The sequence below is a fragment of the Schistocerca cancellata genome, chromosome 6 (assembly GCF_023864275.1).
Source record: "Schistocerca cancellata isolate TAMUIC-IGC-003103 chromosome 6, iqSchCanc2.1, whole genome shotgun sequence".
In the NCBI taxonomy this organism is placed as follows: domain Eukaryota; kingdom Metazoa; phylum Arthropoda; class Insecta; order Orthoptera; family Acrididae; genus Schistocerca; species Schistocerca cancellata.
Window position 1 is genome coordinate 641,012,390 of NC_064631.1, and position 12,979 is coordinate 641,025,368.

Consider the following 12,979-nt stretch of genomic DNA (forward strand, 5'->3'; position numbering starts at 1 on the left):
TGGAGCTGTCAGAAATACTGATTTCGTCATTAGGAAAGTTGCTTTCTAGGGAAAAACAAACCTGCAGTGTGGATCTGTGCAAAGTATTGAGTTTCTACACTGCTGAGAATTGGGAACATTTACTAGCTGTCTGGATGAACATCTAAGAATTCTGACAGGGTAATCAACTTCACAAGCAGGTCCAGAATTGCAAGGGCAAATGAAGGCCAGAAAATATAAAACAAGGTGTTTAGTTAAGGAGTTAGTTGCAGTAAATATAGAGAGATGTATACATTAGCAAAAGTCGAGAAGAGATGAAGGAATGAAACCAACTAAAAGATGGACAAACAACCTTCGTTCTTCAAATAATTCCAGTTTTGACTTCTTCTTCCTAGAGTCAGATTCCATATAAAATTGTGATAAAATTTCTTCCTCAGTTCTATGCCCATATTTCATCACTGGAGATCGTTCGTTGAAGGAAGCTTTCTTCGCCAGAACTAATTGGCTTCTGGTGTCTTACATGCTTTAGTAATTTTGTATGATCTTATTTCCTAGATAGTAGAATTTTTGTATTACTAATTCACTTTCACCATCAGATAATAAGCAGAATATTTTTCTGTTTCCTGACAATCATCACTGTCATCTATATTACCTTTATACTTAATTTTGTGCTAAATAGTTTGGCTACTAACAAGTGCACCCCCTTCAGATTTAGTTATAAGTTGGCACAGTGGATAGGCCTTGAAAAACTGAACACAGATCAATCGAGAAAACAGGAAGAAGTTATGTGGAACTATGAAAAAAATAAGCAAAATATACAAACTGGAGTAGTCCATGTGCAAGATAGGCAACATCAAGGACAATGTAAGCTCAGGAGCACCGTAGTCCCGTGGTTAGCGTGAGCAGCTGTGGAACGAGAGGTCCTAGGTTCAAGTCTTCCCTCGAATGAAAACTTATAATTTTTTATTTATTATTATTTTTTATATTTATATATTTATTATTATCTGTCCGTCACTTTTTTGGGAGTGATTATCACATCCACAAGAAAACCTAAATCGGACAAGGTAGAAGAATCTTTATACCCATTCACCAAGTGTACAAGTTAGGCGGGTCGACAACATATTCCTGTCATGTGACGCACATGCTGTCACCAGTGTCGTATAGAATATATCAGACGTGTTTTCCTGTGGAGGAATCGGTTGACCCAAGACCTTGCGATCGAATGTTTTCGGTTCCCATTGGGGAGACACGTCCTCTTGTCTACTAATCGCACAGTTTTGTGGTGCGGTCGCAAAACACAGACACTAAGCTTATTACAGTGAACAGAGACGTCAATGAACGAACGTACAGATCATAACTTCGCGAAAATAAAGTAAACTTTTCACTCGAGGAAAGACTTGAACCAAGGACCTTTCGTTCCACAGCTGCTCACGCTAACCACGGGACCACGGTTCTCCTGAGCTTACATTGTCCTTGATGTTGCCTATCTTGCACATAGACTACTCAGTTTGTATATTTTGCTTATTTTTTTCATAGTTCCACACAACTTCTTCCTGTTTTATCAATTGATCTGTGTTCAGTTTTTCAAGGCCTATCCACTGTGCCAGTTTATAATAAAATCTGAGGGGGGTGCGATGGGGAGGTTCCCTTATAAGTTCAACGGTCCATCCAAGTCGTTCTGCTACTAAAATAGCTGTTGTTTCCATGAACTTTGACAAAGGCATCTATTACCTACAAAATTCTGTTCCTATACTAAAATCTTATTTCATTTCTGTTATCATTTGACACAGAGGTTTAATAAAACTGCGGTAAAGTGGGCCTCTGTCACACTTCTTAACATTGGTTTTGATTTTCCAGTTAACTTACTCTAAACACTTTGTCCACTTTACAATAGAAGGCTCTAAATGACCACAAATTCTGTAAAGGTTCTTTTTTTCTTTCTTTTTTTTTTCTTTTCTTTTCATTATTAAGGTAAGTCAAGTCCTTTGATGACTGAGCATTGCTACTATTGGGCTAATCGTTACCTTTACTCCTTAAATTATTATTATTAATTTTCTTTCTTTTTTTTTGGGGGGGGGGGGGCTAGGACCACGTTAAGTCTTGCTGCACTTAGTACAGTGCCTGGCTTTTCTTCTGAGCCCAGATTTCCCTCATTCTTTGTGAGTGGGGCTGCTTGCACTCTTCTGTCCAAAGGACACAGTGTCTTCTTCACAGTTGCTTGTCTCGGGTTATTCCATTTGTCACTATCTCCTTTTGGAAATTAACGCTGTCAAAAGCATCTTCGGGTTTGATATGTAGCATCTGGAGGCCTTCTTTGATGTTTTTAAACCATGTCGTCATAGTTTTTGGTTTTGAATCACAAAAGAGAAATATATTTTTGATTAACCTGTTTATGTCAATTCGTTTGAGGCGACCATAAAATCGTGCCCGTCTTTTGTGCATTATGTCTGTAATGTTTTCTATTTTACTGTAGACTTCCTTGTTGGATCTGTTTTGATGGGTGCCATTCGTGTACTTGAATCCTGGGATTCTTCTAATGATTTTGCACCTCCCTCTCCCTCCCTCTCCCTCCCTCTCCCTCCCTCTCCCTCCCTCTCCCTCCCTCTCCCTCCCTCTCCCTCCCTCTCCCTCCCTCTCCCTCCCTCTCCCTCCCTCTCCCTCCTCTCCCTCCCTCTCCCTCCCTCTCCCTCCCTCTCCCTCCCTCTCCCTCCCTCTCCCTCCCTCTCCCTCCCTCCCTCTCCCTCCCTCTCCCTCCCTCCCTCTCCCTCCCTCTCCCTCCCTCCCTCTCCCTCCCTCTCCCTCCCTCCCTCTCCCTCCCTCTCCCTCCCTCCCTCTCCCTCCCTCTCCCTCCCTCTCCCTCCCTCTCCCTCCCTCTCCCTCCCTCTCCCTCCCTCTCCCTCCCTCTCCCTCCCTCTCCCTCCCTCTCCCTCCCTCTCCCTCCCTCTCCCTCCCTCTCCCTCCCTCTCCCTCCCTCTCCCTCCCTCTCCCTCCCTCTCCCTCCCTCTCCCTCCCTCTCCCTCCCTCTCCCTCCCTCTCCCTCCCTCTCCCTCCCTCTCCCTCCCTCTCCCTCCCTCTCCTCCCTCTCCTCCCTCTCCCTCCCTCTCCCTCCCTCTCCCTCCCTCTCCCTCCCTCTCCCTCCCTCTCCCTCCCTCTCCCTCCCTCTCCCTCCCTCTCCCTCCCTCTCCCTCCCTCTCCCTCCCTCTCCCTCCCTCTCCCTCCCTCTCCCTCCCTCTCCCTCCCTCTCCCTCCCTCTCCCTCCCTCTCCCTCCCTCTCCCTCCCTCTCCCTCCCTCTCCCTCCCTCTCCCTCCCTCTCCCTCCCTCTCCCTCCCTCTCCCTCCCTCTCCCTCCCTCTCCCTCCCTCTCCCTCCCTCTCCCTCCCTCTCCCTCCCTCTCCCTCCCTCTCCCTCCCTCTCCTCCCTCTCCCTCCCTCTCCCTCCCTCTCCCTCCCTCTCCCTCCCTCTCCCTCCCTCTCCCTCCCTCTCCCTCCCTCTCCCTCCCTCTCCCTCCCTCTCCCTCCCTCTCCCTCCCTCTCCCTCCCTCTCCCTCCCCTCCCTCCCCCTCCCTCCCCCTCCCTCCCCCTCCCTCCCCCTCCCTCCCCCTCCCTCCCCCTCCCTCTCCCTCCCTCTCCCTCCCTCTCCCTCCCTCTCCCTCCCTCTCCCTCCCTCCCTCTCCCTCCCTCCCTCCCTCCCTCCCTCCCTCCCTCTCCCTCCCTCCCTCTCCCTCCCTCCCCCTCCCTCTCCCTCCCTCTCCCTCTCCCTCCCTCCCCCTCCCTCCCTCCCCCTCCCTCCCTCCCCCTCCCTCCCTCCCCCTCCCTCCCTCTCCAGTTCTTCGAGGAGTCTTTTATCAACATTTAGGGGTAAGGTTTCGGCTGCATACAAAACTATTGGCTTCAAAACTGTTTCGTAGTGACATGTCTTAGTGTTCTGGGAAAGGCATTTCTTGTTGTAGATCATGCAGGATGTTTGGTAAGCTGTTGCTATTTTGCATGTCTGCTCCTTGTCCAGTCCATTTTTCATGTAGATCTCACCCAGGTACTTGAATTTGTGTACCTGGGCGATGATATTTCTAATGGAGTTCTGGTGGGGTGTTTTTAATGTTAGTCATGACTTCTGTTGTCTAAAATGATATTTGCAGACCAGTTTGTTCAGCGATTTCTTTTAACAGTTTGATTTGAACTCTAGCAGTGTCTACGTCATTTGACAGAAAGGCAACGTCATCGGCTAAAGCCAAGCAGTCTACTTCAATCCCCTTTGATTTGGTTTCAATTCACAAATGGCTATAGTTGGTTTGCATTAATGTTTCCTGCCAGGTTCTGATCATCTTTTCAAGGGAGCAGTTTAAAAGCATTGGAGACAGGCCATCACGTTGCCTGACCCCTATTTTGGCATCAAAGGAATCCGAGAGACATCCAAGGAATTGTACTTTGGATTCTGTATCTGTTAGGTCAGCTCTAATTAATGCCTCCAGTTTGTCAACTCTGAACTCATTTAGGATGTTCTATGGAATCATATGCCTTCTTGAAGTCCACAAAGACTTGACATGTAGTATTTGGACCAGAGTATAATATCTGATTATTGTTTCAAGATTGTAGATCTGTTCGTCTGTTGAGTGACTTTTTATGAAGCCCCCTTGCTATTCACCTATTTGAAGTGGGGGGCTTCTAAACGCTCCAGACTGGCAAGTGAGAGAATTTTATAGGTTACTGGTAGCAGGAATATTCCTCGGTAGTTGTTAAACGTCTTTCATGCTGCTTTTCTTGCGCAAGGGATGGATCAGGGCTGTTTTCCAAATATTCGGGCAGTGTTTCCTCATTCCACATTTTTTCTATTTGTTTTTGTAAGATTTAAAGTGATTCCTGTGAATATTTCGACAGTTCTGCTATGACTGAGTCTTCTCCAGGTGCTTTGTTGCTTTTGAGATGGGCAATGTGGTGCTTGATTTCATCTTTATCAGGTGGTCTGGACTCTGGGCCCCTGAACAGTGGTTTTTTGGTCTCAATAGGGTTTGGGTGTTAATTACAGCCCAGTAGGTCTCAAAAGTAGATTGCTAGAATCTGACAATTTTCTCAATTTGAAGTCACCTGTGTATCGTCCTTTCACTGAAAGCATAGTGACGGCAGTTTGTAACCAGACAGTTTGTGTGTGAAGGCTCTTTAGTACTATCGGGTTTCATTCTTCCTAAAATTTTGTTCTATCTTTTCAAAGAGTGATTTTTCGTACTTATGCTTCTCAGTTCTAATTGCCCTGGCTGTTTGGGCATGTTGGATTTTGTAGGTTCCCCAGTGTCAGTTTCCAATTTAGTTGGGTACTATTGTTTCCATGCACTGAGCCTTTCCTTGAGGACTGACTCACATGTCTTTCCACCAGGCATGCTTTTTGCTTTTTTTGATTTCTGCAACTTCTTGGGCAGCCTCAGTAAGGTGCTCTTTGCTGTCATTTGCAGTCATTTGGTCTCACCTTTTCTTGGAACTCCATGACCCATTCTCGAAGTTTATCACTGTCAAAGCGTATAATTTTTTTGGTAATCTTTTTGGTGTTTGTGGGTAAAGGTTTGCATATAATTATGGACGTGTAATGATCTGAAGCCACATTTATGTTTTTCTTTACTTTGACATTCACAATTTCAGGGCTGTTCCTCCTGGAGATCATGACTTGGTCTATTTGGAACTCTCCAATGGTTTTAAACGGGAGATTGCAAAGTGGTCTGCTTTCTGGGTGGATGTTAAAAGTGGGTCTACATTACCTGCAGGTTGTGATACAAAACTTTTGCCGTTTTGGTTGGTTTTCTACTGGGCAGGGTAATTTCCTATAATTTTCTTGTATTTTCGTTCTTGGCTGTGTTGAGAATTGCAGTCACCCATAAGGAGTTTCACATGATGTTTAGGAATCTTAGGTAGTTTTTATCCAATAGGTCCCAGAACTTATCCACTTCTTCTGGGCCAGATCTTTATCATTTGTAGGGCATGCACATTTACTAGGTGTAGGCTTTGTTGGCATGTTTGACTGTCAGTTTAGATAATCTGTCATTCACTGGTTCAAAGTTTGTGACCGATTTAAGGATTGCGGTTCTCAGGCAGATGCGGTTCCAAGCATCACAGCTCCATTGAGGATCTGTTTTTGAGCTCCAGTCTTGAAGAAATGATAAAGAAATGATAACCGTCAGATTCAAAGATGTCTTCACCTAGTTACCTTGTTTCTTGTAGGGCAATTATGGAAATCTGATTTTTGTGTAGGGCTTTGGTGATGGTTTTCAGCTTGCCAGTTTGTATGAGTGAGTTTATGTTGAAAGTTGCTAGAAAGGTTTTTGATTTAGTTCTGAGTTTTTGATTGTGCAGAATACACACAAACTCAGATTCGTCTCGTGTGTGATGCTGAGTCTCCCCCAGAATCTGAATGAGACTCGTGCATCGTGGCTTTCACGACGAGGAATTCATCCGAAAACTTACCCCCTGGGGTAATTTTCTTGAAATGTTGTACCATCATGCTTCTTGACTTGAATTTGTTTTGGATGCACTTGCATCCTGGTTTCAACTAGAGTTGTTAGCCCTAGAGGTTGCCTCAAGATGTTTTATGGCTTCTGTGTGGTTATTTCTTCTCAACGTTTACTTCCTTTAGCCTTTGATAAGCCAATACCACACTACAAGGCAGCAGCTGCTAGTTTTGGTCCACCCCGGGTATTTTATTTCCCCGGTTCACACCATATCTGGTTAGTGTTCCCCTATCGGCCACCTGTGGAGGCGCCTATTGGGAGACTAGCAACTCCATACGGGTTAAATATTTATATAGAGACATAACATAGAAATATTTGTCACGTAGCTTCTTTATAATTTTTCTCAAGATCATATAATTTCAAGTTCTTATTCACCATCACATAGTTCTCACTTTATCTAAATTGCCCAGAAAACATTTTGCACCACCAAAATATACCTGCAGATGTGTATGGGCTTAAATTCAATAAGGATATTGAAACTAAAAAGAATAAGGATATTGAAACTAAAAAGAATAAGGATATTGAAACTAAAAAGAATAAGGATATTGAAACTAAAAAGAATAAGGATATTGAAACTAAAAAGAAGTAATAAAAATTATTTCCATTGTTTGATTTTTCCATTGTTTGAAGCTAAAAAATAGCTTAACTGAGAAATAAAAACAAAACTGTAACTGAAATGAAGTCACTGTCTGAAAATGTATATCTTTAAACGTCTGTGAAATCAAAATCTGTTGCTTGTTAATAATCAGTACTGTGTTCCTACATCCTGTACGTTGTAACATGCTTGGATCTTCCTGGGAAATCTGTCAACAACATATACAGATATTGCTGTTAAAGCCTATCCCATTCTTCAAAAGTGCCCTCCTCAGCCCACCTTCCCGTCTTGAGGTCATCCAGCTTGTCAGATGGTTTGCTATGAAGACAGATCACACGTATCCACTGGTTCCGACATACTGTATAGGATTCAGATTAGCAGGTACCACAGGTTTTTGTATTTATTTAATTTCTATCTACAGGGGAGGGGGGGGGGGTGTTCGTGAGGTAGGCATGTTGTGTTTCCATAATCTTCTTCTTCTTCTTCTTCTTGAAAGACTGTTCCATTACCAAAATGTTGACTGTAGAGCTGGATGATAGGTTGAAGGATCCCTTCCAATGCTACTCAGCCCTTAAATGGCCACCAGTAGTGATGAAAGAAGCTGGTCATTGTAGTGTAGGCAGAGTTTTTGACTATTCGTCGAAATGTTTTGGCTCCCAAGTTTGATCCTAGCCACTGCTTTGATTTTGAATAAAAATCACCAACAACTTAAAACATCTTAGTTATTGATTGCTGTCCTTGTTTCAGTGTGTGCAACGTGTTCAAAATATAATTTGAAGTTATTTTAAGTCACAAAAAAAGAAAAAAATCTTAGACATGTAGTTTGATTGTAACTGGATCAAAATTTAGAAAAGTAAACAATGCAACTATTTGGTAGTGAATGTTATTCCTCATGTTGTGTCACATTTGAGAGGTACATCTAAAAGTGATGTTCTCATATAGTTTTTGGACTATTAGTGTGTTTTTAAGTTGTAGTTGTGTGTTTTAAGTTTGTTAAAGGTTTTCTGCTTGTTTGCAGGGAATTTAAACATTGAATTTCACAGAGTTACTTAAAAAAAAAAGGAAAGGGCATTAGGTAATGGGGCAGTTCTTTGATATGGTGCACAGATGTTCTGTTTCAAATCCTGTTTGTGTACACTTGTTACTCAAATTCAGTGGTAATTTTTAAGACAGTGCCAAAAGAGTAGCACAAATGATCGCTTTTTGCACTTCTTTCTTCCTTGCTACATCTGTATGCAGGATGGTTTTGATAGTGACAGACAAACTGTGGAAGCTAATCCTGTAGAGGGCAAGGAGCAAGTAAGATTTAATGAATAAATTCTGGAAACACAAGTTTTCCAGTTAGGTATAATTTTATTCATACCATATTGCATTCTGTACAGTATATACCCATTAACACCATGCTGTTACTTTGTGGATTTTTGGTATTGGTTTGTCAATGATACATTCGTGGTTTGATCACACAGTAAAATTTCAGAACAATTTTTATTATTTGAATGGTATAAATCCAAAAATCCAGTTTACCATGGAGATGGAAAAAGACAATGCAATATCCTTCTTGGATGTTTTAGTTAAGAGAGAGGCTGATGGAAGATTAAAATACAAGTTTTTTTTAAAGTCACATGACACGTAGATATCTGCATTTAGAACTCCAACCACCAACAGCAGCAATGACAAAAGAGGTGCCATTAAAAGTCTTATTCACAGAGTCAAAATAATTTGCACGCTGTAATAACTTGATCCCAAATTAAAAAATCTGAAGCCGGCTTTCAAAAAGAATGTGTATTCAGGTAAAAAAGTGAATAGGTTTCTGCAACCAAATAACAGTAGAAAAAATGGCAACAGTGAAAGTTGTAGTGGTTCACCTGCTTTTATTTAAATTTTTTTTTTTTTGTCCTCGCTGTCGACGTACTGTGTTGCTGCACTGGCGGAAAAAATGGGTTGTGGATTCCAACACTGACTACTGTAAATAATGTAGATGACAGGTGCACGTTGTTTCACAGTACTTTAATTTCACTTTTAACAGCCCCCTAATGCTACAGTTATATGGCCAGTGCACTGTTGTTTAACTTTCGATAAGCTCCATTAATAGTTTGCAGGCAAACCTGCACATACTGCTACAATAGTTTCCTGTTGAACATCTAAGAGCAGTAAAACCTAACCACAAAGTTCACAGTACTTAAAGAATAATCAGATATGTATGGAGCAGATGCTGTCATTGTTTTTACACATGGCCTAGTTGTTTACCACTTATTTCATAGTTAAGTTGAAGCATTGTTGTGGTTCTAATCAACATTGGTTTCTCGTTTGAAACTCGCCCGTGGACTGACTCTCTCGTGACCAAAAATTGGGCCCTTATATGCCCTCGTAATAATAGGTACTGAAACTTCACATTGTTTGAGGTTTAATTTACAGAAATTACAATTAAAACTTAACTCATTCGATTAACTGAATACATCAAAAAATTGGTTCTGTTTTACAGTTTCTTCTACTTCAAGGGTTAAGCCAAATTATTTGTTTAAATCATTAAATTAACAAATATAGTTACGTAAACAATACTTTTGACAAAATGTTAATTACTTTGGAATTAATTAAAGACTGGCTTTGCTAACATGTTTTTGAATAGAGCCAAGTAGATACTTCAAGATTACTAGCATTCCGTCTTCCAATATTTTACAATTATTGCAGAACTTATCTTTATTTATAAGTCAACAGTAGAATTCAGGTTATGAAACAATTACTGATTACGCCCTACAATGAAAGATACTAACTATTAATAGCCAAAATAAATTAGAAATCAATTACATACATAAAACTAAGCACAAAATTAGATCTGATATTATATTAAAAACTGAGGGTCTACCTTTCTCTTTTATGGAAATGCAGATTATATTCACTTATGTTAATGGTAATTAGTTAAAATGGAAAAAAATGAATATTAAGGAGGCAGATGGCAAAACAAGTGGGGCAGAAAAATTATCCCAGGTTGCTTCATCACAAAGTCAGTCACTTACCTATACAAAAAGCCATACACAGAACTTGAGCTAGTCGGTAAACAATGTCAGTGGTTTCACTTGTTAGCCTTCCTTAAATGTTCTGACTTCTACTGGTGGTGGGGCGGACGTAAGTGGCATTGGGTGTGTACATGTCCAAGTTTTGCAGTGGAAATGCTAGCTAGTGTGCAAAGCGTGTTCATAAGTATTTGAGGACATCAAAAGGCAACATTTTGTGGAAGATGACAGGGAGGGGGGGCTCTTGACTGCCCAGGAAACGGGAGCTGTGTTAGTTGAGGGGTGGTTATCCCCTCTAGCTTCAGTGTCTTTCTTCTAATCCATCTTTCCTTCTCACTCTGCACCTTCTGTCATCTCTGAGCTTACAAATGTACAATCTTTGATGCCATACTCGGACTCTTTTGCCTTCATCTTTGTCTCCCCTCATCCTCAAAACTGGTCCCTCTCAACACAAACAGATGAAGCATAAAGAACTTCTACAGTTAATGAAGACTAATCAGAGAAAGTGTGCTGGAAATCAAAATCCAGATGACAAACATTTTTGTCATTAAAATTGTGGCATGACAACAGACAGCATAGAATTTCAGACTTGAGATGCTAGGATCATAACTGGTTGGTATAAATTGTGTGAAAGTGTACAAGAGGTGCTCAGGGAACTTAAATGGGAACACTTGGAAGAAAGGTGACTCAGTTGTCATGAAATCCTGTAGGGGAATTCAGTGAAACTGTGTGAGGAAGACTGTTCGGCCGTTTTGCTGCCATCAGTGTATATCTCAGATTGGAATCTTGCAAATAACATAAAAGTTATTAGGGAGCCAGCAAAAGTCTGTAGTCATTTTCTCCTCAACCAATACAGAAATGACTAGGACAGGAAATTGTAAATATTGGTATGAAGTATCATCTTCCAGGCACTGTACTGTGGGTTGTGGAATGCATATGCAGATATGGATGTTGAAAATTGTGCTCAAAAATTATGTGCAATAACTTGCCGATTCTCCCCTTTAACAGATCTTGGACATAAATAACAGCAGCATTTCAAATGTCTTGTAGAGAAAATATTATTCACTTGCTCTTTGCCTTTTATGTGAATAGGACCGTATATTCTGGAGACCAATGGATTCCAAGCCACTTTGAAGTCCACTGCACATCAGACTTGCTTCAGTGTTTTCTGGAGATTCTGTTCAGAACCTGACAAATTGACTTGACAGGATTCAACCAAGTCACCAAATGCAATAGGTTGGATTGACAGGAAGTGTTTCGCAGATGTGTACTTTTACTTGGATGGCATAGCTAAGCAGTGGTTCAACAACATTGAAGGGAGGCTCAATAGCTGATGCAAATTACAGGCCGAACTGAAGAAAACATTTGGTGACAATCAACAGAAGACTGCTTAGTACAAGAACAATTGATGAATAGGCCCCTTTGTCAAGGCAGAATGGCACAGTTGCGCACACAGAATGTTTTGGGCCTAAGCAACACTGTGGATCTGAATATGACAGAAGCCGTCTAAATCTCACACTTTAAAATTCACAGCAGAAATATAGCAAGTTCTTCAGGTAAAGTATGTCACAATAATTCAGAAATTCATTTAGTGTTAGCATGCAATAGAAAAAGTCATATGGAAGAGGTATGATGGGAGTCCTGAATCTGATCTCAATGGCATTTGTGAGAGATCTCCATGACCTTGTCTGTGCTTTTGACTAGGAAATATGAGAAGACATACAGCAGTCTACGACTGTCACAATTGTCAGACTGAGTACACGAGATAAATCAGCCACGAGTATTGGCCCCCATACATCAGAAGGTAAAAGTTCATGAAATGATAATTAAATCGACACCCTAGCTGCAAACAGGCATTGATATACATCGTTGGGGACATGTTGAAAATGTGTGCCCTGACTGGGACTTTAACCCGGGATCTCCTGCTTACATGGCAGACGCTCTATCCATCTGAGCCACCAAGGGCACAGAGGATAGTGTGCCTGCAGGGACTTATCCCTTGCATGCTCCCCATGAGACCGACATTCCCAACATGTCCACACCACTACATTTGTAGTGAGCCTAATAGATGTTTGTCCATCACACTCATTAGTCTTGGCAGATTAATCTGCCAAGTCCCATACGAGTTGGGGCATAGCATGTGCATTTGCATAAGAAGGTCAATGGCCGGGTAGCGATATTTTAACTGTATATGAAAGTAGTATCTGTTCCCAAAAGAACAGATACCATTGATGACCGTGCAGCTTCTCTAGAGTGAAATGATGATTAAATCAACACCCTAGTTGCAAACAGGCATTGATACCAAGAGTCCCGGTCTTGTCACACGTTTTCAACATGTCCCCAATGATGTATATCAGTGCCTGTTTGCAGCTAGGGTGTCGATTTATCATTTCATTCTTGAGAAGGTGCACGGTCATCAATTGTTTCTGTTCTTTCAGGAACAGATGCAAACACAAGGATGCCATCTGCCTTTCGAGGAATCCTTCGGCAGAACACAGAAGTAGGGATAAAATCCCAGCCACCATTGCATTAAATGATGTTGCTGCTGAAAAGAGGAAAGATCCAGTGTTGCTGAAAACTGTAGAGGCCTTGGAGGAGGAAAAACAAATCAAAGGAGAATTCCAGTTAGCAACCAAAACATTTTATAAAAGTAACTGTGAACTGAAGGGGCAGAAATAGTTTCTCATAACCCCAGCTCATCTATGGTCAGCTATCTGGAAGTATTTCCATGTCACTCCAACATTTAGTCATTTGGGATTTATGAACTATAGACAGAATCAAACAGGTACAATATTTACTCAAATCCAAACCGCACATTTTTTCCAGTTTTTTTAATCCAAAAAACTGCCTGCGGCTTAGAATCGAGTACAAAGCAAGCGGAAGTTCTGAAAAATGTTGGTAGGT

General features: G+C 41.6%; 1 protein-coding gene across 7 annotated transcripts in view; it reads left to right on the forward strand.

The window, feature by feature from the left end:
• LOC126190775 (E3 ubiquitin-protein ligase Nedd-4) overlaps positions 1–12,979 on the forward strand; it is a 197,597-nt gene that overhangs the window by 39,862 nt on the left and 144,756 nt on the right. The window lies entirely within an intron of this gene.